The sequence below is a fragment of the Crocodylus siamensis genome, chromosome 3 (genome assembly GCF_052110815.1).
Source record: "Crocodylus siamensis isolate JL-2025a chromosome 3, ASM5211081v1, whole genome shotgun sequence".
Taxonomy (NCBI): Eukaryota; Metazoa; Chordata; order Crocodylia; family Crocodylidae; genus Crocodylus; species Crocodylus siamensis.
Window position 1 is genome coordinate 45,813,960 of NC_143397.1, and position 27,302 is coordinate 45,841,261.

Genomic DNA, 27,302 nt, shown 5'->3' on the forward strand with positions numbered 1-27,302 from the left:
CAGCTTGTGTCAAGTGCCTAATAGTAGATGTGATGGAATATTAATACTTTAAAAAAAGATGTGAGAATTCTTTGGTGCAGAGCAGCCAGGTAAATGAATACAGTCATTATCACTGGCTTCTTTACTATCTTTTTAAGGAATTTGTTACCAAAAAAGGAACCTGGCAAGATTCTGATCTCACTCTCATTGGTGTAAATTGAAAGCAACTCCACTACCTTCAGTGTTTGAGTAAGTCTGCCAAATGTAATTTTTAACTTTCAGAGATTGAGAACTTTGACACATTCTGTCCATGCTACACAGTGGGTGCATCTACTTGTGCTTTTAGTGGGGGCTAAAGTACAGGGCTAGGTGGCAGACAGCCCTCATACTTTAGCACCCTCATGCACCAGCCAACCCCTGTCACTGTCGACATCTGTATTTCAGTGTATGTAATTACTCCGTCATGGGATAGTACTGTGCCTGCGGAGTTAGTTAATTTACTACACTTAAATACCAGTGCACGTGTAGACTGTGACGCTTTACTGTGGTAGTCGACTCCCGCAGCAAAGCACAAGTGAAATCCCCACTGGTGTCCTAGGACCAATTGCTAAATGACTCACCTCTTACAAGGTCACAGAGCTGGAGACTGAAATATTTAAGCCACCAGGGTAAAAATCCATGTGGAGACATGTATATAGTGGAGACATTCATGTGGAGACATATATAGTTTCTTTATAATTAATATATAGGCTTCTGCCCAAAGTAAACCAAATAAGTACAAAGGGTTTAGAGTGGAAAACTGAGCCCATTTAGTGCCACATGCCCCTTTCAAATAGATGCATGTCACTCCGATTGAGCCATTTGAAAGACAACATTTAAATTTTTGTTGTCATTGGTTTCCCAATCTTTACTTTAGTCTCTCTGCAAACACTGCAATTCCTGAAGCATTTCCATAATCATTTACTTCTTTTTGGAAGTGCCAGGTAGGCTGAACAGTGTAGAAACAGGCCTTGCTCTCAGTGAAAGGCAGAGGTGTTGCTTATAGAGCTGCCAGACAAATTGAAGTAGTGAGCCAGAAAAGAGCAATGCATTCTGGGAACTGTCAGCACACGGGTTGGGAGCATGACTTGAACAACTCTAACTCCAACCCCTGGCTGAAATGTAACAGCTTGGAGAAGTCCCCATGAATGTGTCATAACAGCATTTCATGTCAAAAGTACAAAGAAGGGTTTTGCCAGAAGACGGATGGATTTCACCCAACTCAACAGTTGACTTTGAGGACAACAAAGTCATTCTGTGAGGTGCGGAAAATGGGTACCACATTTCAGACTATTCAAAAATATTACTCAGGCAGTCACCAACTTCCAAAAACTGTAATCTTCAGCGTAACTATACTCCGAGCAAAATAAACATGAACTCCATGCATACCATTTTGTGAGAGCCAGGTACTGGTGAAAAACAAATATACGTTACCATGAAGACACAAAAACAAAACAGTTGTTGTATGTGTGAATTTTATGTAACACGTAGCACATTCAATATCAGTACCACAGCCAAAGCAGTACATGCCTCTTCCCACTGAACACAGAAGATGTGTTAGCCTAGATGACTATAGGAGATGAATTAGGCACAAAATTTGGCTGTAGAGAAACTTGAAGAAAACAGTACTACCCTCTAATACAGGGATGGGCAGTTATTTTGGGTGGAGGGCCGCTTACTGAGTTTTGGCAAGCCGTTAAGGGCCACATGACAGGCAGCCAGGGGCAGATATGTATTAATTTTCTAAATTTTTTAGGGGCCCCGCAGGCTGAATAAAAAGGCCTAGTGGGCCGCATTTGGCCCGCAGGCTGCATTCTGCCCACCCCTGCTGTAGTATTAGGCTTACTGTACTGTGATTTTGTGTGTATTCCTCCATTCATACAATTCTTCCCTTCTCTTCTTTTCTGCCTTTTTCCACCTACCCTTGCTCATAGTTGTTGCTGCCTCAGGGAGCAGGCACCCAAGCTGAGGAAATAGCCATTTCCTCTTCTATAGAGGTCCCCCCGACATCTAACTTCACAAATTAAGAGCCACATGACCTGCTTTTCAAGAAAACCATGCAATGATTTTCTTCTGTCAACAACAATTTCCTCAATAGGTACTGTAGCAGTGGGAGATCACCAACAGTGAGTGCTACATCTTCCATCTTTCAGAGTCCAGTTCTGTTTAATACAATAGCATAATGGGGTGGGGGGTGAAAGGAGCTTTCTTCTTGGGAAGCCCTGAGCACATCAAGTTGGAGTCACTTCATCCAGATAAAATTCCACCCCATGCCTAGAAGGGAGCACAGGGACACACCTCCTTAGAGTACAAAAACTCACTCAGCTCATCAACTAAAGAGATCATAAACTCTGATCACACTGATGGGCTCTGTTGTGAAGCCCTGTTGTAGATTTGTCTCATCTGGTGGGGTTAGAAGGGTAGACCAGAATAATTACATTTGGATTTTGAGTACTTTTCCTGCTGGTAGCAATGCTCCAGTGCCGAGTATTCATGTAAAAATGAAAGTAGAGCAGCAATGCCTATACAATTTGGTGAACAATCTAAAATCAATATTTCTTCCAAGCCAACCTACACCATAATTATCATCAGGGCCAGAGATGACTGAAAATAGCGTCCTACCCCAGCCCCATAGTGAGATACGTTCTGGTCACAAGTAAAGATTCCTCTATTTTACATTCCTTCTCAATTAAAACAGGAATCCTATGCAGGATTCTGAAGCCCGGTCGCGGAGAGAGAAACTATTCCCAGGGGTGCTGGAGCAACCCACGCAGAGACAACTGCTACCCTCGCTAAAAGGGTGCAGCATGCACTCCTGCAGCACAGCTGTGTTCCCCTGGCCCTCGCACAGCACAATGTAACATGAAGTTCGTCCCCCTGGTATGCAGAAGGATCGTTCGCATTCTGTCTGCCTGAAGATACACTGAAATGAAAGCTCAACATATGTCATCACATGCTTACAAATGAATTATATGAATGATACTTATAAATAGATTTTGCAAGTGACAGGTTTTCAAAAGGAACAGGAAACCACGTATCGTTGATCAAGTTTACATATGTAATTAGGCAAGCTTTGAGTGCAGCCCTCAAGCCCTTGAGTGACTGACCCAGACCCTGTCTACCTGCTAGCCCTGAATCTCTCCACATCTTGTCTGCAATACTAGCATTGCTCCTCAGTTCTGCGATCCTGGGTCTGCTTCCCATACCTTGTATCTAAAAGTTCACACCCCCTGCCAAACCAGTTATTCTAACATTCCCTTTTCCCTTTCTATTGCAAGTCCCTTCTCCCCTCACCTCTTCCACCCACCCCATTACAGACCACCTGAGCCCTAAATGAGGAGAGAATCATTACTTCAATGCCAAAATAAGTGATAATTGGCCACCTACCTGATGACCACTGAAACTGAAAGATAGCCTATGAGACAGAGAGAGAGGATTGGTTGTAGGTCATCTGGCTGGCACAGCTCCAATAAACTGGCAAAGGGGCAAGAGTCTCCAGGTTGGTTTGGAGTTGCAAAGAGAGAAGGACAGTAGAAAAGCTGGGGGATAGCAATAAGGTGTTGACCCAGAAAGCAGTCTAGACCTAGCAAAGAAATCCAGATTAACACAAGAGTCTGAGGACAGTCTGAGTAACAAGAATATAGTTGTATAATTCTCTTTGCAGCACATTAGAACAAAAAATCTGAATGAAGGTGGTGGAAGGCCAAAGATGCTGGGACCTGAGCTTCCTGGGTTCTCAACTGGGTAAAAAACCATTAACCAGAATGTGTAGATGTTTGGAATTGGGTCAGCTGCACCATTGCTGGGGAATATGTTGTGTGTTGGTTTGTTGTCACCTGCTTTTCTGAGCTGCTGAACATCCCCAGGCACTATATAGAACAGAAGTTCTCCACTTTTTAAAGAGCCATGACACCTTCCCCACCTTCTTTGAATGTAGTGTTATCATCAGCTGAGACCCACTACTGTGCTACCCCAGCTTAATTTAGTGGCTCTCAGCTGGGTGCCACTGCCACTGCTGGGTAAAATTGCTCCACACAACTCATGCATAGCCAGATTGAGAAGAGATCTGAGGTGAAAACCACTGGTTTAGAAGTGTAGGCACCTGACAGTGGCCAGACACCTGAGGGAATGCGAGCACAACACAGTCCAACCAGTCCCTGCTGTTACCTATGATGCTAGCTTAAGGACCAGAGGGGACGCAGCTCAAGGCAGTATACAGCAAATATTAAACTAGCTCCTGAACTGGAAGCACTGTAGTGGTATTAGTATCATGCTGCCCCTGTGATGAAAGGCTAAGTAGCCCACTTTCTTAATAGGGCTTTACTGCTTTTGGTTCCAGAGCTAGTGTGTTCAAAGCTATGTCAAGAACCTCCTATTGTCCTGCTTTACACCATGCTAATCTGAATAGGTGCCTGGAACCCCTTGTTGGCTTAAGTAGATCCAGAACACTTCAGTGTAAAACCCTAAAAAATGTAAGGCACGAGTACTCCTGCCCTCACTGGGTGTGTGCCTTGTTCTGCATTTGGACTCATACCAAGTATGAGGCTGGTTGTGATCAAATTCTGGTATCCTGTTGGCAGGTAGGCAGTATGAATATTTGAAAAATGAAATTAGGTCAGGAGGTGTTAAAGTAGCATAGCAGATGTCAATAAGTTGCTAGAGAAGCTGATAACTTTCCATTGGAATTGCTAATAAAAAACTTCTTCAGATTAATATTAAAGATAATCCTCTGAGAATCAGAGAAAAAAATCCTATGAAATCCCAGGAGATGACCATCGAAATCCTCAGAGCCAGTATACACAATTATGCCATCACACCCTAGGGATACAAGTGTTGTTTTGAAACTAGCATGCTCCATAGGAGAAAGAAAACGGAAAAACAACATCATCTTGCTTTTCTAACCCAGAAAAAGAGACTTGAACGTTCCTGAGAACAATCTTTTATTGCAAAGGAAACAGAAACTGCGACTTCTCTCCTCATCATAGAACTAAGGATAACATACTGAAAAGACTTCTGGTAGTCTTTCTGGCACTGTATGAATTAGCAATAAACAAGAAGGGAAGATGATTAAGGAAACTTGCTGAGAAATAGATGAACTAAAAAAAATAAGCATATTGAAAACTATCACTGGAATTATTGATACCTGACTTGAAATCCTCAGTGATACTGAAGCAATGTTAGTCAGGCAGGGGGAAATATTATAAATACCTGAGTGGAGGCCATTTTGACTAACAATCAAATACAGTTAGGAATGGTATGAAATATATGTTAATGATTGTGCAGAGCCTATGACTTTCAGTTAATGGAGCTGCTTGTTATCTTTTTTTTTTTTTTTTTGGTACCCATTCAAATATACACTTTAACTGAAGTTTTAGTAACATGGCTATTTCCTGCCATATATTTCTACATTCTGAAACCTAAATTTATTACTGGGTCAATGCTCATTTTGTTCAAAATTAGGCACATAATCCGGGGGGGGGGGAGTATTCCTTCTTGTGATTTGGCAAAAATTATGCTCATTTACTGTGAAATAATGGAGGAGAAAAAACTTGCACTTTGAATAATCAGGAGGTAGTGCACTTGCAAATATTCATAAGAGAATACTGGATTCTCTGAAAGATGTGATGTATCATTTTTCTTTCAAAGGAAAGAGTAAGAAGGAAAGGGGGGGTTGAATTATTTGAAATCATTTTCAATCCCATACTGGTTTTATTTTAAAGATATCAGAGCTGTATGATAAAATTCTGCTTTCTGTTCTTGGACAAAACTGAAATTGGAAGCAGAACTGAAATTCTGCACATAGGCACATAGGCATATTAGCTAAGCTAAAAAGACAAGATTTGGCCTTCAATGATTGATTTGATTGTGCTGGAATAACAGGAATTGTAAAAACCATCAATCACTTTGCACCTGTTCCTACCAAATACAGGAGGTTAGGTTGTGCTCCATTCCTTGACAGAAAATAGCACCTTAATGCTTGACAGCAAGTCTTCTCGATATCAATGATAGATACGAGTATCTAAAGCTAAAGAATTATGCATACATAATTCTGTATGAGTATTGAAATATAATCCTAAGGGTTTTTCTTTTCTCAAATCATTTCTGTTGATTTGAGAAAAATGTTGTTACAGTCACTTACAGATTGGGAAATTCTATGTCTGATGGCACAGAATCTCTGAAAATCTGCCCACTAATATCAATTAGTAGATTAAATCCTGATATCCTTGTTTAGAGTCCAATTCTGAAAAGTCTCATACCTGCACTTTATGCACTATCAGTAGTCTCATAATAGACTTTAATAAGTCATTCTGGGATCAGAACCTAAGTCCTTACTCAAGCAAAAGTTCCTTTGGCATTTAATTGTAGTCTTCGGCTAAAGAATCTCATGAGGTTCAATCGGGACAAATGCAAAGCCCTACACTTAAAGTGAAACAATCCCATGCAGTGATATAGGCTGAGGACCAACTGACTCAGCAGCAGCTGTGCAGTAAAGGACCTGGGGGTTACATTGGACAATAACGAGCCAACAGTGTGGCCTTGTTGGGAAGAAGGCTAATGGCATTCTAGGTTGCAATAGTAGGAGGGTTGCCAGCAGATCAAGGAAAGTGATTATTTCCCTCTATTCAGAACTGGGGAGGTCTCATCTGGAGTACTGTGTTCAGTTTTGGGCCCCCCATGACAGAAAGGATGTGGACAAATTGGAGAGAGTCATCAGAGGGCAACAAAAATGGTGAGGGGACACATGACTTCTGAGAAGGGGCTGAGGGAACTGGGATTATTTAGTCTTGAGAAGACTGAGGTGGGATTTAACAGCAGCCTTCAACTACCTAAAGGGTGGTTTGAAAGAGGATGGAGCTTGACAGTTCTCAATGGTGGCAGATGGCAGAACAAGGAGCAATGGTCTCAAGTTGCAGCAAGGAAAGCTTAACTTGGATATTAGGAAGAACTTCTTCCCTAAGGTAGTAAAGCACTGGAACAGTTTACCCAGAGAGGCTGTGGCATCTCAATCATTGGAGATTTCTATGACCTGGTTAGACAAAGCTTTGGCTGGGATGGTCTAGCTGGGGATAGTCCTGCTTTAAGCAGGGGTTTGGACTAGATGACCTCTTGAGATTCCCTTCCAACCCTAATTTTCTGTGATACTATGATTTGTCTAAATATATCAATATCAGAGACTATGTACAAGTATGTTAGGGGACAAGCAAGTGTTTTAGAGTATAAGTTTTGTAATTTCTTGGTATACATGATGGGGACTTTCCAAAGAGATGAACACGAGTTGTAACATGCCAAAACTCATAATCCTTCCTGATAATTATTGGACACATTTTATGATTTATATTCATATAGTGTATATGGAATTTGTTTAAAAAGTTCACTTCTTCAATAATATGAGATGGAAGCACCTACATCAGTGCTCATACTCTGGCCTGAGGGCCAAATGCCTGCCATGGAGTCTTGGATTCTAGCCCATGGGGCTCTACACAGGTCAGGAAATTGTGGCAGGGGAGCAGTGGCAGCTGTTCCACCCAGTCAGGCTGGACCCAAGCCATGCCCCTTCCCCCTGCAGGCCTGGGCTGAGGCTGTCTCACGGTTCTTCTCCCATTCCAGGGCCCGGTTGGGGCTGGCCCAAGCCTCCTTCTACCATGCAGCTGGATGAGGACCAGGCTGCCAATCTCCCCACTCTGCACAGCTGGATGTGTGGGGTTACCTTTGCAAGTGTTATGTATAAGTTGTTACATTTTGCCCAGAGACCAGAAGGGTATAGCAAAATGGTAGGCAGCACACTGCTATCTGAATAAACACACTTTCTTAAGCTGAACACCTTGGTGTGAAGAGAGACAAAAAAAAAAAACAACAACCCCAAAACCCCCAACATCTTGGAATTCCAGAGGAGTTAAAGGTGTCCAACAATGTAGCAGAAAACTGGAAGAAATTTAAGCAGAGCTTCACCATATATGCATGACAGCCAGTGGAACTACAGGGAAGGAAGATTAAATTAAGCTAGCTATCTTTTTAAATATAGCAAGCCCAGAACCTCTGTCTCTTTATAATAGCCTACAACTGTCAGAAGCACAACAGAAAAGCTATGGCACAGTTTTTTTTAAAAGTTTGAAAGTTTAAGGAATATTGTATACCAAAAGAAAATGAAAACTTTGAATGGCTTAATTTCTACATGAGACAGCAGAAAGAATGTGAGACAATAGAGGAGTCTGACAAAGACCTCAGACTGTTGAGCTAGGCACGCAACTTTGGAGACCTAAAAGAGTCCATGATCAGAGACCAAATAGTATTGAGAAAATGGTGACAGTGCACTTTGAACTAAAACATGTTTGATGTGCTTTAGTTCAAAGCGCACCACCACCACTTTCTTAGCACTGATGCACTCTGCAACACTGATGCACCTGTTCCTGATGCAGTGCCAGCTGCTTTTAATTAGCATGGCTCACTACTTAAAAGTGCTTAGCACTCCATTGGAAGCGCATATAAAAATGTTTGGGGGGGTAGCTGGAGAAAAAGTGGCATATGTATCTAGGGCACTCTTTAAGCCAGAGTGTCTATATGCACAAATTGAGAGGGGGAAAGTTTTTAGCTCTGGTGACTATAAAAAATGTCATATATTCATCTTTGGGGTGCCTGTGAGAGCTAAAACTGATCATAAACCTTTGGCAACTATGCCAAAGAAAGGGTTATCAGACATGCCACCCAGATTACAGAGATATTTTATTTCAACTGCAAATGTATGATCTAGATATATAGTACACACCAGGAAAACATCTACTTATTGCAGATACATTATCCAGAGCCTACGACATAATGGAAAATGACACAACTCCAGACTCGGACATAGTACATGTTAGTCTAATTAAAGATTCCTGTCACAGATAAAATGTGGGCACTGATTGCAGAAGTTACTGCTCAAGATACCACGTTGCAAAAAGTGATAACAGCTATTTGTGCTGGTTGGCTTGGAAAACCATATACTTAGCCCATACTGTCTGTTCAAGGAAGAGCTGTCAGTACTGGATAGCATTGTTCAAAGGCTCATGACTTGTTGTTCCAGCAATGCTAAAGAAAGACTTGTAAACAGAATACATGAGGGGCATCTAGGCATTGAAAAATGCAAAAGTAGAGCAAGGGATGCCCTATATTGATCCAACATAAATAAATGATATAGAAGATGCTGTAGAGCTTGTACAGTATGCCTAAATTACAGATCAGCACCCAAAAAAGCACCCATGATGGTCATGGAGGAGCCCATAGCTCTGTGGTATCAAGTGGGCGTTGACATATTCACACATACAGGAAAAAAATACATATTAGCATTGGATAATTATTCTTACCATCTTAAAATTGCATTGCTCAAAAGCACAACAGCAAACTATGTTGTAACTCTCATCAAATCGATTTTTGCTAAACATGGGATTCTGCAAATTGTGAGAAGAGACAACGGATCTCAATTCACCTGTCTTGGTTTTAAAGAGTTTGCAAACAAATATGGATTCCATCACAGCGCTTTAAGTCCTAAATACCCAAAATCCAATGGTTTGGTAGAAAATGGAGTAGGGTGTGTGCATACCTTTATGTATAAGTTACATTTCCCTGGGGATTGCAGGAGGGCACTGCTCTCTGAATAAATAAGCTTTATTGTTTTATAAGCTAAACTCCTTGGTCTTTTGAGAACAACACAGGATGGGGCCCTGCTGGATCCAGCCTGTGGAGGGTCTGGGCACTGCCCATCTGGCCAGCTGCTCAGCGGTGCTCAAGCTTTTTGGCCTATACTCTACCAGATAATATACAAGGTTCCTCATTCAGTTTGGTGGTTTTTGTTTTATTTTCTCCCCCACATATTCTGTGACAGTTTAAAATGGTGATAACACTGTATTTCCTTATAAGCAATTCTCTAGAACTTCGCATCGTCTGAGGGGAAAATGTGACATGGTGACTGGAGACTGGTATAACATAATACTTCGCATTCCCCAGTAAGTGGCTGAAGAGAAGGGCATCCCATGCACAAACACTAGTACACATTTTTTTCCATGGGAAGTAGCTTGTGTATCTTATCATGTATTTATAAAATAAACAACCAAAAAAAAAAAAGCCTCAAAACTAGGCTTGAACCTTGTCTCTGTATCTAGTGGGATTAGTCAGAGTTAAAGTAAGTATAAAGTTAACTCACAGGCTTTGTTGGTTGCTAAGAAGCACTCTTCAGTTCCCATATGAATAGCAAACCCTTCACTTTAAACTTTGAAACATTCTGGACACTGGCAACGAAATATGAAGATGTGCCAGGGCCAACAGGAGAGTTAAGAATCCTTAAAAAGATCTCAGGATACCTAAGGTGAGCAAGGCTATCAATATAGTAACCCAGAGCCTTGGCACAGCTTCCCAGGCAGTCCCTCTCTGCTATGACAGTGTAGCTCTTCACAATGTAGAACAGGGATAGGATGGTTCAGCTAGAGCTAGTTAACATGGGATCTACAGAAGTTTCCTTGACCAAGGAAAGGGAATATAGAAACTGTCTCTAAAAAACACCTGGACTGAAATTAGAAAGCATAATTTTGGTAGTGTTGAGGTAATGTGCAGTGGGAGGCCTGTGGAAGGATACTGTGATACCTGAAAGCTTACCTAACGTCTATCCCAGCCATACAGTTGGTCCAATAAAATATACTGCCCACACAAATTTTTGCCTCAAAGCATAAATTTAACATTCTGGGTATACAATAGTCATAAGCTCACGTAAAACAAACAAACAAAGTTGAAACTGTCTGTAGTAATTGAACTGTTTCTTTGAGTCTCACAAAGTCTACCAGTCACCACTAAGCACAATACAATCATTTTATTGCTTTGATTAAAGGGAATGAAATGACTAGTTGTCATATAATGGCCTTTTTAAGGCCATAGAAATGTTGCCAAAATTGTTACTCCTCTCCAAAGTAAATCAATAAATCATAGTTGTATTCTGTACCTTGACCTCTTCCAGCAAATTACCATGACACTGAAGAGAAACACCTAAACTTCAAACAGTTATTAATTCATGCAAATAAGTCCTAATTTAATAATCAATCTGCAGTTTCACAGAGATTTAAAGACTTTTTTTTTTCCAGTGGCATCACAGTAAGAATAAATTCAGCACACTGATTCTGATAATAAGCCAGGGCAACATGACGTTCCATCTGTGCTCCCTTTGCTGCCTCCATAATCTAGAGGGCCATTGTAACCTATTTCATTCTGTTCTGTGCCCTTGCCATGTTCCTAGTGGAAGGAAGCATCTGATCACTTGCACTATACTTGATTCTGTCCCAGCCAGTGTTAACTTCTTTACTGGCCTAACAGCTACAACTTATGTGGTGTTCATCAGACCCATGCAAAAATACATATATATTTTCCCCATGATACAGTGTGTTGCTCAGGAAACTTGTTTGCAGAATCTTTCACTGTCTTGTTACGCAATATTAGCTAAAATATTTCCCTTCCCTAATGTCCCTCTGCCAGCACTAAAATAGAAGTCCTTGGCTGGCTATAAATTTTACTTACTTCAAAGCATTGGCAGAGAGACATTCTTTGAGTGCACCTATGGTCACAAACAGCACTTCTGCTTCCTGTTGCAACTTTACCTAATCGCAGAAAATCTGGATTTGGCTCAAGAGTCTCAAACCCAGATGGTCTGGTGTACTTGTACGGCTTACATAACCATACCTTCTAATTCTGATACCACAGAAACATTACAATTTTTCAATTTCAAAATGTTTCACATATATGTTGAAGACATTAATTTAAAAATTAAAATCATCTGGCAGTAGGAAATGCAATATGTAGTATGCTCCATCTGAGTTATGTCCTCAAGGATAAGAGATGGGATCCAAGGATTGCTAATAGGATTTATTATTTCTACAGCTAGACTGCTGACTCAAATATTGTCCTGTATAGTAAAAACTAAAAGTTACTGTCATCAGATGGCTGTCTTGTGACCTGTGTAGGCCAAATCCACTTGTTGGTAGACATGTGGCATCAGTTCAGCATTTGAATTGAGTGAAATGAGTATGGAAACTGAATTACCCTGTCATACCAAAGGCAAGATACATATATATATTTTTAGTGATATATTTTTTTGGGCTAACTGTATAGTATAGAGATGTTAGACAAGATTCTCTAGCATGAGTTGCCCATCTTTAGGTCTAGATAAAGAGAAGACACAGCCTGAGCTACCCCAAACACGCTCCTGTCAGATGCCAAAGGTCAAGTGAATTAAGGTCATATAAGAATTGCTTATAAGGAAATACAGTGTTATCACCATTTTAACTGTCACAGAATATGTGGGGGAGAAAATAATACAAAATCCACCAAACTGAATGAGGAAACTTGTATATGAAGTACATAGGCAGGTCAAGACTGAAGTACTACAGTACATGAGTAGTACTCTGTACTCTTGGTTACTCTGCCTCTTTCCATGCAGCATTATTCTTACTACCCAGGCACAGGGTATCAGTATCCAGGGTTGCTCATAAACATTTGTATTGTTTAGAAACTCAGCAACAAATAGATGTGGACAAAGGCTGATAACAGCATTCCTGGAAAAAGCTACTTCAGGTTATTCAGCAGAATATGTTTATTACTATTTTCATTACCAGAATGGGTTTGTTGTTTTGTAATGTATTGCACTGGTGATGTGTAGGGGGTGCACGTGGCTGCATGTGCACCCTGCTGAGCTTGCCAGTGCATCCTCTGCAAAAAGTGGGCAGCGTGTGTGGATGGTTGCCACTCACCACCGCCCCCCCTCACCGCTGACACTGCTGATGGCATCTGTGGGCAGTCCCTGATCACTACTGGCTGGTGCCAATGCTGCTGGTGGTGTCTGCGGGTGGTCTCCGACCATTGCCCCCCCTGCCACTGACAGTGCCGCAGCCACCTGTGGCAGCTCGCTGCTTGCTGCTGCCATGCTCTCACTGCCAACAGCGCTGCCACCACCTGCAGGAGGTTGCCATGCCCCCCCACCCTCCAGGGGCAAACTCCTGCAGATGGTGGCAGTGCAGCACTGTTGGCGGTGGGGGGGCCCCTGTCGGGGGGGTATGTTTCCCACCCCCATGCCCCCCTTACCTGTTGCCTACGCCCATGCCTATGTCAGGGTCTGCCTATGTGCAACCCTAGCAGCTCTATTCATCAGTGGACAAGGTTCTTTACATAAATATCTGCTGGCTTCTGCAGGTGCCCCGCAGACTCAGGAGGGGCCAATTGCCCATGATATATTGTAAACAATACAGATTCAATCCACAGTTAAATAGGAGAAAATTATAATCTACTGGGATAGAAGATCCATGGAAGATGAACCCTTTTGCTGGATTGGTTATTATTTGACATGTAAAAGTTGAATGTAATAATAATGTTTATTCTTTCCTTTCTCTGTTGAATCACTAAGACAAGAAGAGTTTGTGTTGTTTTATTTTAAATCATCGTTTTCAATTTCCACTAATAGCAGCAGGAAATGTTCTTCATTTCTGGTTAAAATTTCTATCAATAAAGATTTCGTTTTGCTTCTAGGGGAAAAAAAAATTTGGAAAAAGTCAGTTCTCAGATGCTTATTAAGTCAAACAGTTGTCGACTTCTGTTTAAGTTCCTGACATCTAGAAACTACAAGCAACATCTACACACATACCTGAAGTTAGAAACCTTCTATTATAGCGGTCATTCAGGATCTACATATATAACATGCTTACAAAGGCACTGGAAAAAATCTCATTGAATGGTACTGTGCAAATGATGGGGGATTGTGTGAATATGAGTTCACTAGCACATTCTGAACTGTGCAATACTGCAGTCAAGGGGATTGAACAAACTAGCACTATGCAATAAAGCTCTTGAAAACCACATGAGAGAACAAAAGTACAGTTTACCTAGGGAGTGCCAAAAATGAGTCTTGTGTAAACACCTATTAGAAAAAGTTTTAAAAATGCTGATAGTGTTGTAGACTTTTTTTCTTGGTCATTTGAAAGGGGAGGGGGTGCAGAAAGACTTCAGCCTCCATCTTGCACTGAAGCCTTGCTCAAACACTTCACCAAACAGGCTTCAGTGAGGCTGAATCTGAGTGCATGGTTCCAGCGTAGGATGGAGCCTGAAGCCTGTTTTTGTGCATTGCGTCCCCAAAAGGATTTTAGGAACAAAATAGGGGAGTTTTAAAAAGTTTTATTTATTTCATTCTGTCCCCTGTTTGGGGTTTCTGGGACTTGAAGAACCAGCATGATCTCCTTGTGGATTTTATTTGGCTTTGGGATTTAAATAAGTATGTAGGAAACTCCAAAATTTAGTAAATACTGTTCAGACAGAAAGACGGTGAAGGTTTGTGGAGGGAGGTGAGTGCTGGAGATTACTGCCAGAGCATTCACTAGAAGGAGAAATTTGTATCTGCACTATACATATGGCAAGTACAGTATACACTTACTATTAGTAAATATTTACATTTTAATTGCCATCACCATATGCATCACTATTTACTAGTAGTTTACAAATTATGAGTTATTTTCAGTTTTAAAATATATGCAAGCTCTAGAGCTAGAAAGCATAAAAGGATGGAACTCTCCACTTCTTTCTATGGGAGAAAATGGAAAAAACTAAGCTTAATTTACATGCTATAATCTTGGCCCAGTGCATTTTTGCACTTTGTCTAATGTTATATTGCTTGGTATTTGCTTGTATTTGGCTTCTGGAAATTATATTGTATGTGTTATGTGTGTTCTGTAAAGTGGTTGGGACTGAGATTGGTAATAGCCTGAAGAAACTGGATTGTCTTTGGGGCAGAGTGGGACCCTCTGGGTATGAAGCCCAAAACTCAAGGAGGTAGCAAGAACTGAAAAATGTTATCCAGCAGATTTGGAGCTCTGCCTGTGGAGCCTGGTGTCATTCAATTCTGAGTGCCTGGGATGGTGGTGGATAGAGCAAGATCATTTATTGCCAGCTTTGCTAAACTGCAGACAGTGCCTGGGAAAGGTAGAGAGAACTATTATCGAGAGAGCTACCATACATTAGGCCACTAGTTTGCAAGTGATCTCTAGATAGACAGTGAGAACTGAGAGCAGGCAGGGAGCACAGGATAAGCAGCAGATCAGGAAGGAGCTCACAGTGGCATTCGGAGGCTGCAGGGTAACAGGTTTGTGGCATGCCTGCCAAAAGGTTGGCCCCCTGCTGCCCCAAATAGTAGCATGTCATCTGCTAATGTTACCTCGTGCATGGACAAGCCTGTTGGTGGGTTCATAATTTGAAGGATGTCCAGTACTTCCAAGTGGGGTAAAATCAACTAGAAAGGTGCTCAGGAGCCCAAAATTAATTTCTGTAGAGCTGGAAACAGGAACCTGGTTCTACATTATTAAGCTTGAGCCATCCATTTAATTCATTTTAAAAAGGTTGCCCAGGCTCTTTCAATCTAGCTTTGAAAGCTGCTGTCTCTACCTGAGTTCAATACAGATAATAATCCTCCAAGAGGAGTCCAATAGTTAACTATAAGCTATTCTTAATATGATGCTCAGTGTTAAGGGTGATGGAAACTTCATACTGCTGTTTTTATACTGTAAGATAGCATGATCTTGGCACCAAAGGGTGCTGCTGGAATGAACCTACCCCTGGTTGACCTTGCTTTGTATGATTGCTGCCTTCCATTTTAAGTTCACTGCCTTTTCATTTATTTTGGACTCTGGACATGTCCTGTGGTTGGTTTGGCCTGAGGGAATTGTGTGAATTTTAGAGATGTGATAAATATTGGCGGTGTTCTAAATGCTCTTATTTGGTTCACCCCTCACTTAATCTGCAATGTCTAGAAACCAGTTCTTTCTTTCATAACACCTAGTTCCCTGGAACTCTTTTTTTTTTTAAATTTAATTGTATATGAAAGCAAAAAATTAGTGTTCTGTCATTTTCTTGCAAAAGCAGAAAAGTCCTTTCATTAATCAGTCATTTAGGAGCTGTTTTTTTGTAGTGAAGACAGCTGTTTGAAGCTGGGTCTGATTTTTTTTTTTTCCCATCACCCAGCCTGATGCAAAGTGAGTGTAAATTGATACATTCCTTCTTTAATGGCATTTTACAGTCACTTTATGCTTTTTTACCTGGCACGGGGCCAAAGAGTAAGGCCTATATTTGCAGTAAGAACAATTGTATTCTATTAAGAGAAACCTTATTGTATTTGGATTAGAACTGCAAAACCATATTGCCAATTCTGATTATGATATAAAAGTATTAAATCTATGTATAGAATATATTAAGTAACTGAATGATGATCCTGGAATATCTGTTTTGGAGCAAAAATGAAGGCATGTGTGGATATCAAAAGGCTGTTTTGCCTCATCTCTCCCTCTGCCAGCATCTCAGACATTGTGATATACTTTGTTCAGCCATATGTATGTGGCAGCTACTTAGGCATTTCTTTTAAGGAAATACAACATTTCCATTAATTATTTCTTTAAACTGAGGCACTGGGATAAGTATTAGGTGCTTGACTTTACTACTATCAATGGGTAGTTCTTGTAAAATATTAGTGTTTTATTTCACTTCCTTGGTATTAAGAAATGAAAATCTAATCTAATCTCTCCTAAGTCTTTAATCATTCCTAGTAACATGCTAGTCTACAGTCTATTATGGCTATAGTGATTATGCCCATCGCAGGCCCAGTAACAAGGAAATTTGAATAAACTACCTATAAGTCGCATGTTATCATTGTTTTTGGCATGCCAGCTTTATGACTCTTGACTACATCAAGTAAATACATTTGCAAGGTTAACTCTGCACATGCATTTAATTCCTGCATGTTTCGTAAGAGATCTTGAGGCAACAGAACAGCACTTAACTATATTCAGAAGGCAGCATGTAAAGGTACAGTACACTCAGTAACCAAAATATGTAAGCATGCAAACTTTTAGTAGGTCTTGTAGGAAAGCAGAAAAATGCCATAACAAACATTGTCGAATAATTCTAAATGTGATTCAATAGTACTTTGGTGAACAGATGAGTTTAAGTTTGCTGTTGTTTATATTGGGGGTATTTGAATTGTTCATATGTGTTCAGATCATACCTAAATCTTTCTATTTGTAAAATATAATAGCTTGTTTACTTGAATAAGAATTATTCCTGATAGTGAATTGTTTGTTGTTCTTAAGTTTAAAATGTTCAGTCATTCAATCAAGTTGCAGATAAATCCTGTACAGAGATTGCTGTACACCTGGTAAAAAGTGAAAAGATTTGGGGCACAATACCTAGGTTGAAATCTAGTTGCATCAATTATTTGATGATGACTTATTTAGCAAGTGGCATAATAAAGATGGAGACAATATTTAAATTACTAAATATAAAGGAGGGGGATAAAATAGATGTCAAAATATTAATAGGTGCTTAAGCATCACATACATTTTAGCTGTTCTTTAGATTCATGGTCACCAGCGAACTGGCGCCTAGGAAGTTCTCTTAGTAGAATAGCTCGGGATGAGCAACTATGTAGTCGCTGTACACAATCCTCAATCACACTACAGCTATACAGAGGACTGCTACTGACATCCCAGGTTGTTTATAGCACACCTCACCAGCCCACATCAGAAATGACTGAGTTTGCACTACAGATTGCTAAGCAGCACTTGGCAGTGTGAAGCCAGGCAGCTTCTCGTCAAGTTGACGAGGAAGGCGTTTCTGATTGAGGGAGCAGCTTGTTACCATGCTGCTTGCTGCACTTTGACAGCATCTGCTATGGAGATTCAGTCACACAATCCAGACTGGTCTTCTGCTGATGAGTCAGTTGTGAGGAACCTGCCCTTATCGTCTGAAAGGTAGGAATTGTGATATCTTCTGACTTGTATCAAGGAGGCTCTTTGCTGTGATGTGGTACCTACCTCATGCAATGGGATACAATATGAAAGAGGACTGGTAGCCACTTGATGTGTGTTGGTCTTGCTAAACAATTGCTCAAATCCTAACCATATGGAAGAAATGTAGTCGCATAGGAGTGTGGTATTCTCAGCCTGAGAAGGAGAAAACTAGTGCCTATCTGCTCAGCCTTAGCTCTGCTACTTGAGACCATACGTTTATTTAGGAGACCATGTCTGCTTTCAGTTGTCTGAGGGTATGTATATACTGCCTTAAAACTGCTCTTGGGAGCTCTGCGGTAAACCATTCGATACCTGCTCCACATGTGCTATGTCCTGAAACTGATGTAGTTGCCTTAATGAGGCACTCAACATGTGCCAATAAGTGTGCTTTTTGGAGAGAAATACTTAGCATTGCACTATTGGCAGGCTCATGATGTTACTCTGAGACACAGCATGCACAAATTGGGTGTGGTGACTGACAGTCTTGAGGCAGTGTAGATATGCTTTAAGAGAGCTTATTTGATTAAATTCAATGTTTTTATCATGACCCTTGTTAGTACATTTCAGAAGCAGCAAATCCAGATGCTAGATGCAGTTGTAGTGGAGTAATGATAATAGCCATGTGTGTAGGAAGGAGGATTAGTTAGCAAACAAGTCACTATGAGATAACGAAGTCTATATTGTCAATGACGAATTCTGCCAACTTTATCCTCTGGCAGAAAAAAAAATTATAATATGGCAAATGTTTTATAATAAGCTACTTCCTGTCTTATAAACTTCCTAAATAGCAGAGATGGATTCAACTGGCCAGGAACTTAGTGCATTTATCACCAAAAAAGAATTCAGTAAAAATAGTGGGGAAAAAAATTTCTATCTTCTATGGCATTCTGAGATATGTAGTTCCCAAGGCTTGTGGGAATGTAGGCCAGATAGTGTGACATTCTGGGAAAGGACGCAGCAGTGAAAGAACCTCTCCCTGAAGTTACACAAGCATAGTTTGCAGTGGAGCTGGAGAATAAGATGGAAAAGGGGCCTAAGAAGAAGTGTTGGATGACCGGAGAGGACACTTATGAGGATGAGAGAAGAGTAAAGAATTCTAGCACTTTTTTGGAAAATCCCTATGTGGTGTGTTTGTGGGTTGAGAAGTGGAAATTCTACCTAGGGTTGAAACTGATATAAGGTTCATTGTTCCTGGAACCTCATGGTACTGGAAAGCATGGGTTTTATCTTGGTTGGAAGAACTATCAAGGGAAAACTGAAGAAATGTCTGTAATGGAAAGGTAAGATGTTTTAAGGCAGTGCAAATTATTTGTGCTTGGCCACAGACTCAAGTGGCTCTTGTTTAAGAACTAGTTAGACATGTAATGAGGGGCAAATTCTGAGCCAGCAACCAGCCTGAGCACTTGTGCAGGAACAAGCAGCTAATTTCCAGGCTAGTATTTCTTGCCTTGTAATTCTCCATGTGGAGAGCAGAAGGATCTAGTTTTCTGGCCTCCACCCACACCTTTTGACATCCTTTTGGAAAGAAAATGTATACCCCTCAGTGGTATCTTTTACCCACCAAAATACTGACTCTTCTGCATGCGTTCCAGTGCCAGCTGCCCATGGGTACACATACACAGAAAGTATATTCTTAAAAACTAGATACATTCTCTCTCTCTCTCTCTGTATATATACAGAGCCAAGCTCTGCATGGCTTTCTAATTAACGTGTCTCAAGATGAAGTGGATTGCAACTTAGTTCTCTGGCATGAATAATAGTATTTCCCAGTTTCTTCCTGTTCACTAAGCTTTCAAATAAAGGGTTTGTAAGGTTAACATTCTGTGATCATACTTAACATTTACAGCTCTTTCCTTACAGATATCAATTGGTTTAAACACTGTTCATGAAGACCCACTCAGACTTCCTCCTTTACAAGACTGACATTTTTTCCTTCATCTCTAGCCAACTTGGTCAAAGAAAAAAATACTGAGATGCGAATTAGGTCTCCCTCCTTCTTGCATCTTCCCCTCTGCTTTCCCACAGCTTCAGAAGTGGAGACTTCTCAAATTACTGCCCTATTGTCCCTTCTTAATTTTGTTGCTTCTTCTTGCTTTTTGTTTCTTTTCTATTTTTACAGATAACATACTTCAATATATCACTGTCTGCCTTCTTTGAGCATCCCCAATACCAATGATGCCCTGGCTAGTTCTTTCAAGAAATCTTCTATGTATATAATGAATGCCCTTCCTGGTTTATGCACACAGTCACTATCTTTAATTCATTCAAAACCTTTCTGAAGACCTACCTAGACTGTGACACCTATAATTTGCTGTCATGTGATATTGTGTGTGGGAGAGAGAGAAATAAATCATGTAACTGCTACTGGACATCAGTGCTCAAGTGCTGCAGCGGAGTGCTTTTTGCAGTGCATGTGTGAGATTAGAAACTGCCCATGACAGAACTTCCTTGGCAGTATCACAGACACAAACTAAGTGCAGTACTGCAATACAGTCCACAAAAAATAGTTTTTCTTACATGACAGATCATTAGGTTTTATGGGATATTTATCACTTCATTGATCTGTGGCCATACAGCAACACTCAAGAGCTTTGTGGGCAAATACAACCATGTTATCATACAGAAGCCCCCTGGGCAGTCTAACATCCTTTGGCAAGTCATTAGTTTCAAGGTCCTGTTAAAGCATGCTTGTCTTGAATGGTGGGGTCTAACTGTAACACAAGCCACTCAATGCTTATTACAGCTTTTTCTGTCTTTTTAGCACGGAAGAGTAGACTTGGAGAAGTTTGGATTCTGCTTTTGATGACATAATTTGGCAGGATTGAACCTGAACTCCTCTCCCTTGTTCTCTAGGGCTGACTGCTCTTTTTCTGCTGGCTCACTTCTCCCTCTTGTGTTCCAGAGGTGGCTGGTCAGATGGCATGGTGGTTCTTGGCTGAACACATCTGCCAGCTTGCTGGAGGCAGCATCCTAGAGCTTGTATTTGCCTGGGTCAGTCACAGAAGAATAGTTGACCTTTCCTTGACTGGATCATGGGCTCTCTCTGAGCAGGATGCTGGGAAGCAAACAACCTTTTCAAGAAACCTGCATTCCATGAACTCAGAGATCTTATGAGCTAGTGTCAGACTTATTTGGTCTGTTATGGCTGAACTCCCTCATCATAAGTGAGCACTGCTTCATTGTCTTCCATGAAACTGGGACAGACTTTGCTGGCATTTGTTCTTTGAAGTGTGGCCAGGTGCAGAGAAAATAATCTGGACTGCTCTAAGGAAATAGACTCTTTTCAGCCATCTGTGGTCCAAAGAGTTCCCAGTCAGCTACAGGGAAGCAACCTGTAGCTGTCTGATATTTAACACTGCAGGGGCTCTGCTGGTTGGCAGTACAATGTAATGGCGGCATGCAACAATGTAATGGCCTACAGTGCACCTGTTGCAGTCTTTACCTTAAGTTGTAGTTTTACAGAAACCAGAGATACAGGATGGCCATTGCTGTCTTATAAGGCCAGGTTATTGTACTATGCTTCTCAAGACATATAGCACTTTAAAATGCTCTGCATATACCTTTGTATCCTGAGTTCTTAGTCAAAACACTATGACAGTCTAATCAAACTACCTAGTCTAATCAATCCTTTTATGGAAAAAAATCCTTCTATTAATGCAGTCCTCATTTGCAAAATTTCCTAGGCAAACTTTGGTTTAATCTCTCTTTGTGTGCTTGGTGACATCAACTGAGCAAGTGTTTGTAAAACCTACGCACAGCCAGTGACTTTCTGATGAACCCTTAATCGCACAATCCCACCCCCTTATTTCATTGCATCAATTGCTTCTGGGTACTATTGTGAAAGAGCAGGTAAAGCTCCTTCCTGACCTTTGAGTGGCAGTTTCTAACTAAATATATGTACCAGGTAAAGGTATTTATTAGGCTATGATATCCAGATGTCAGTGGGATTTTTGCTAAGATCTGTAGTATTTTCTGTGCTGCACTTCTCTTTTAGGGAAAATATTTTCTTTACATATTTTCTTTATATTTCTGTTCTGAACAACATTGAACACAGTTAATTAATAATGAATACTAAATAACTGAGCTTCTGAAGCTGTAAATTAATTATAAACATGTGATTTAGAGATGGGCAAAATGAATTGGCCAAAGTATGAGCCCAGCCTTTTCACTTTCTCTAAGTCAAGAAGAGCTGCAGGAGGTCAGTATCGTAGAAAAATAGCTTGTTCTATTTAGGCACCTTAGTCTATTTAGGGGATTAAGTTTAGGCATCCGGTATTAAAAACATTTACTATGAAAAAGAGAGTTGTGTACAATGAAAGATGTACTCCAGGGAAGTGTGAGAGGTTGTTTTTTCAGTGTGTTAAGAACATGTGATTAAGTAAGCTGTGGCTCATGGGAGCTCATGCATCTCCCGTTAAGTTAGGCATCTCTGATTAAGCTAAAGTGTGCGTCTACCTTGCCTTCTTTTTATGTTGTACAGCTTGCCGTATTTCCTAGTGCAAAGCTGAGGGTGGACACGGTGTTTAATGGCATTGTGGACCAAGTCAGTCTTTAGGAGGGATGTGGAGAGCAATTCCCTATATTTGTGATACAAGTTTTCTCAACTCTCTTGTATTAAAACAACTTTACCATCAAATCTCCTGCTCTAATGGCTTGATTTCATATTACTTAACACTGATTGTGCAGGCAGAGTCAAACTAAGCATGATTTGTGTTGGGGGACAGAATTCCCTGCCCCAAAACTGAAACAGGGTACCCAGATTGTAGTAGGTCTATGTACCCTTGCATATTCTCCACCTTTTATCCAATAAAGAATTTGCTTTACAGTCACTTTAATCATGTTAACAGGCAGAAATCTTGGAACCATTTGCATAAGGCTTCACAGGGTTGTGCACTATGGACTTGGTTTGATTTATCCAGCTTTACTGGTGTACCCGTATCTATAATACATGAGAGTGGGTTTTCTTTGTCATTGTAGTTATATTGGTAAAAGCTCTAGTGTAATCATAGGTATACCAGTAAATGAAATGAACTTTTGCATGAGCAAGTTCACTGTGTTTCACTGGGCTGGAGTGAGCCACCTCCATTTGTAAAGTAATTACTAAATGTGGCAAACCCTTTAACTTTGGCCTTGTCTATTCTTAGTGGCAGTGGTCTCAAAATAGGTCAGCATACTGGTTAATCAAGGTGATGCTATGATTCAAGGTCAAATTCTCCCATTAGTTACCCATGGATTCAGCTGTTTTCAGTGGGAGTAGCATGTACATATCTGAGTTCAGAAGGGTGAAGGTCCCTAAATAACTTTTTAGAAACAGACTTCAGTTTCCTTGAAACCTGATAAGAAACAAACAAATCAACCAGACAGTCTCCTTTCTGCCAGACAAAGAAGCAAAGCAAAATTCTCACAGTTTAAAGGGTGAAAAGCTGAAATGACTGTGCTGTAGCCTAACAGAGTCGCCCTATATGTATCCCAGCTTAACAAAGCATAGAACCAGTGCCCAGAAGCTTGCATAAAATACATAATGTAATTTTCAGACTTACTAACAGTTTACTAAGGTAGGTTTAAGGGGGTAAAAGAATTGGAATTGCCAATAAAAATGTACCCTGACCAAACCTGACCAGTCTATATTTGGATAGTTTTAATAGATGGTAATTGTAAAATATTCCTTTAAAAAAAAGAAAAAAGAGGGGAGGGGAGGTAGGTTGGGGGGTGGGAAGAGAGTCTCTTTTCTTCTCACATCTTGCCAAACTATTAATTGAAGCCACCGTCCCAACTGGAGCTAAAACTGTGGTCTGACTTTTTTTTTTCCTTTTTCCCCCCTCCCTCCTAGTTCTTGATTAATGGCCTTCAATTGTTGTCATCTCTAGCAGCATGAAACTGTCCCTAGAAGTCCTGTGACCAGCATGACCAAGCCACAAAGGTTATTAAACCTTTAACGTGAAATCTAAGGCAAAGGTCAGCAGTACCCTGGTCAAAGAGTATGGGTTTGAGAGTGTAACCTAACAAGTGGAAACCGGTTCATCAATAAAGTACTATAAAATTTAATCTGGGGATGATTACTGGAAGTCAGTGTATAATTGATTTATAAGATAAAGGTAAAGAAAGATTTCTATGTGTGACTAAAAATTTCAAGTCCCGTTGTTCAACCTGAAAATGGAAGGGGTAGTAGGACGCAGGAGGGGAAGAATCTATAAGACTGGCTGCCACGTTTTGTTTTGTTCCACTCTTTTTTATCTCTGATTCACTCTAAAAATAATCAGGATGATATATTTTTATAGGTTGTAAGAAGGATATAAGAAAGGGAGAGAAATTTACTTCAAGTGGTGACTTTTTTTAGTTTTCATATCTCAAATATTTGATCCTTCTGGGAAGTAGAACCATTTTGTGTTGTCTCATGGCAACACTAGATATAATGCAGCATTTAATACAGAGGACTGCATATAAAATTGGACATATTTAGAATGAGACTAGATACTTGTTTTCTGGATTTTGTTCTTGCCTTTGACACAGATGTAGGAGAAATGATCATTTAGGAGAAATGATTAAACCCATGTTCCTAACATTGAAGTGTTGTGGGGAGGGTTGGTGGGGAGGTGGAGGTGGAAGTGGGGCTGGGCCGCAGGGGGTTAGGGGGGGTGGTTTAGGGTGGGTAAGCTAATATTTTAAAGCTGGGGAATTTAATTTAGAAACCTGTAAGATGGTAAGCACAAAAGTGCTCAATTTTGTAAGGCACCCGAACATACAGATATCAGTGAATACTTGGGTAGTTAAAGTTAAGTACACTGCTGAATTGCACAATTATTATCAAGTTACTAATCTTAACAGTAAAATTCTGTACTTTGATATGACACAAGACGGCATTAGGAGACGATATACACCTGTAGCCATGCTTTCAAAATGGCCTCTAAAACTGCATGTGGAAATATGCTCCCCTAATTACAGCATGCAGGCCTAATTTGAATATGCCAATTGGAGTGGTAACTGTAAAGGTATCTTCAAACTTTGGACACGATAAGATGCTTGAAAGCCAAAAGACTTCAGTAGAGCCATCGCTACCTCTAACCCCTCATGTCAATTTTTTTAACAAATGATGGGCCTCAGGAAAAGATCTCTCATGACTTCTTTAGAAGCCTGGGAAAGGTGTTACAGTGAAAAATGCTGATATGCTAAAACTCTCAGTTTGTGTACATGGGCCAGTTTACATCAATGCATTTACTGGCTGATTTATTCATTTGAACATGTTGCCTATGGTTTTGACCTATAATATTAAGGAGGCTTTGATACACCATGTGTTGAGTAGAGGTTCAGGGCACCAATCAGTAAGGGAAGGGACAAAGAAAGGATATATTGTTTTCACAATACCAAATGGACAAAGACTAATCAAAGCTGTCAAGAGACATTGGAACTATAGTATCTTACCAGAGTAACAAGGTACAGTGCCTGTATTATTTTCTAAACATTAGCATAGCTAAACAAGATAGAGAGAGGACTTGAAGCTATATCAAAGGTCTCTTGTTCTGGTTGTTGTATAATAGTTGTCTGTCAAACTTCCAATATCGTACAAAACAAAATCATACTTGTGTTGGGTACAAAAGATCCCCTGATAAGTTCTTAAAAATAGCTGAGAACTCTCAATGACGTCAATGTGTTTTGGATCAAACCCAGTCTGCAATTCTTTATCATAAACACTGTTACTGAGCTGTAAGTTTGGACCTAAACAATGTAATTTGAGACATTAAAGTTGCAAGGGTATTAAATAACATCAGCAATGTATGGTGAGAGATTTAGAATTCTGATTTCAAAAGTTATAAGAAAGTTATGTTGTACAGTTGCTGGGATGGCAGGAAAAGTAAGTTTACAATTGTATTAGATTATTTATACAATATATTTTACATGATGAATAGTATAATAAGAAGTGACTTTTCTAATATTGTCATGAAATAATAGGAGACCCAATATCTGTAACCTTCTCCCTGACTTCTTCCCCCCCCCCCAAAAAAAAAAAAATAAAACCAAACAAACCAACAAACCAACAAAAACCAACCCTCTCTCACTAGCCAGGGTCACTACCCCTGAATTCGAATAATTAGCAGAATTATTAGCAGGCTCACTCCATTAGCTGGAAATCAGTCCAGAAAATCTCCAGTTTTAACTAGAAATGAGCCAGTGCATTTTGTTTATAGGAACAGTAAAGAACAAATTAGCAGAACAATATTCTGACAACTCTCATTTTTAGAAATGAGAATTCTATGGTAATGTATTTTACAGTTTTAGTAGATGATTTAAACCAGGGATAGGCAAAATGAGGCCCAGGGGCCAGATGTGGCCCACCAGGTCATGCTATCTGGCCCACAGGGCCCCTAAAAAATTTAGAAAATTAATATTAATTTGCCCTGGGCTGCCTGTCATGAAGCCCTCGATGGCTTGCTGAAACTCAGTAAGCAGCCCTCTGCCCAAAATAATTGCCCACCCATGATTTAAACACTAAAAGAACCTCACCCCTTCTCCTACATATAATATCTGCATGCTTCTGTGGAGTCAGTGGGGTCTGTGAGTTCTCTTAAACCTGTAAAATAGGCCATTGGTGTTTTTGAAATGAGGTTTTGCTGACTTCGAAGAGCAAGGCTTAACAAGAAAAATCGATGCATTTTAAAGCTAAGTCTACAGATCTTTTGCAATTGCACAACATTAAACAAACCTGAAGCAGACAGAGATGTGTGGCACTCAAATTGCCATAACCTCATGTTATTTTTCTGCTTTCATCAGCTGGGTTGGGCAAAACATCCAGTTTATTCAACTGAAGAACCACAGAGGTGGAAAGGCCTAAGCTCAAAACTGAAAGGCAAACATTTTTGGAATTCTCGCAACAAAGTGCATAATTTAATTGTTTTGCTCAGTTGCTCTAGCTTCAGCAATGTTTTATGCATGTGAGGATAATCAGATTTAGAGAAGCACTGTTACCAACATTTCACTCGGATATCTACTCTATCAGTTTCATTTGGCTACTTGAATTGGTGCCTGGCAACAAAAAATATTAGGTTTTTTCAAAGAACAATTCAAATGACAATACTCAACATAATCACCATAAATTCTGCTCCCCATGCTATACCCCAAAGTGTTCGTTCCCTAATTTATTTTCTAAGTCATTAACAACTGTGGAGCCTGATGCTGCAGTACTGCATGGGCTGACTCTGTCCCTCAAACTTTGAATAGTGAGAAGCTGAAAATAATGGCACCTCTACCTGACAAAGCCTGGCCAGCTAGAGAAATGGCAAGATATTTCATTGCCATTTCTTACCACTAGCCCTCCGCTGATTGGAGGATGAGATAGAGGAGAAGATGTATAGTAGGACTGTGCAAAGCAGCAAGTATTCAATTTGGCTTTGGATTCGGCCAATTCAAAGGGACAGTGATTCAATTCAGTGATTCAAATCACTGTCCCAATTTGAT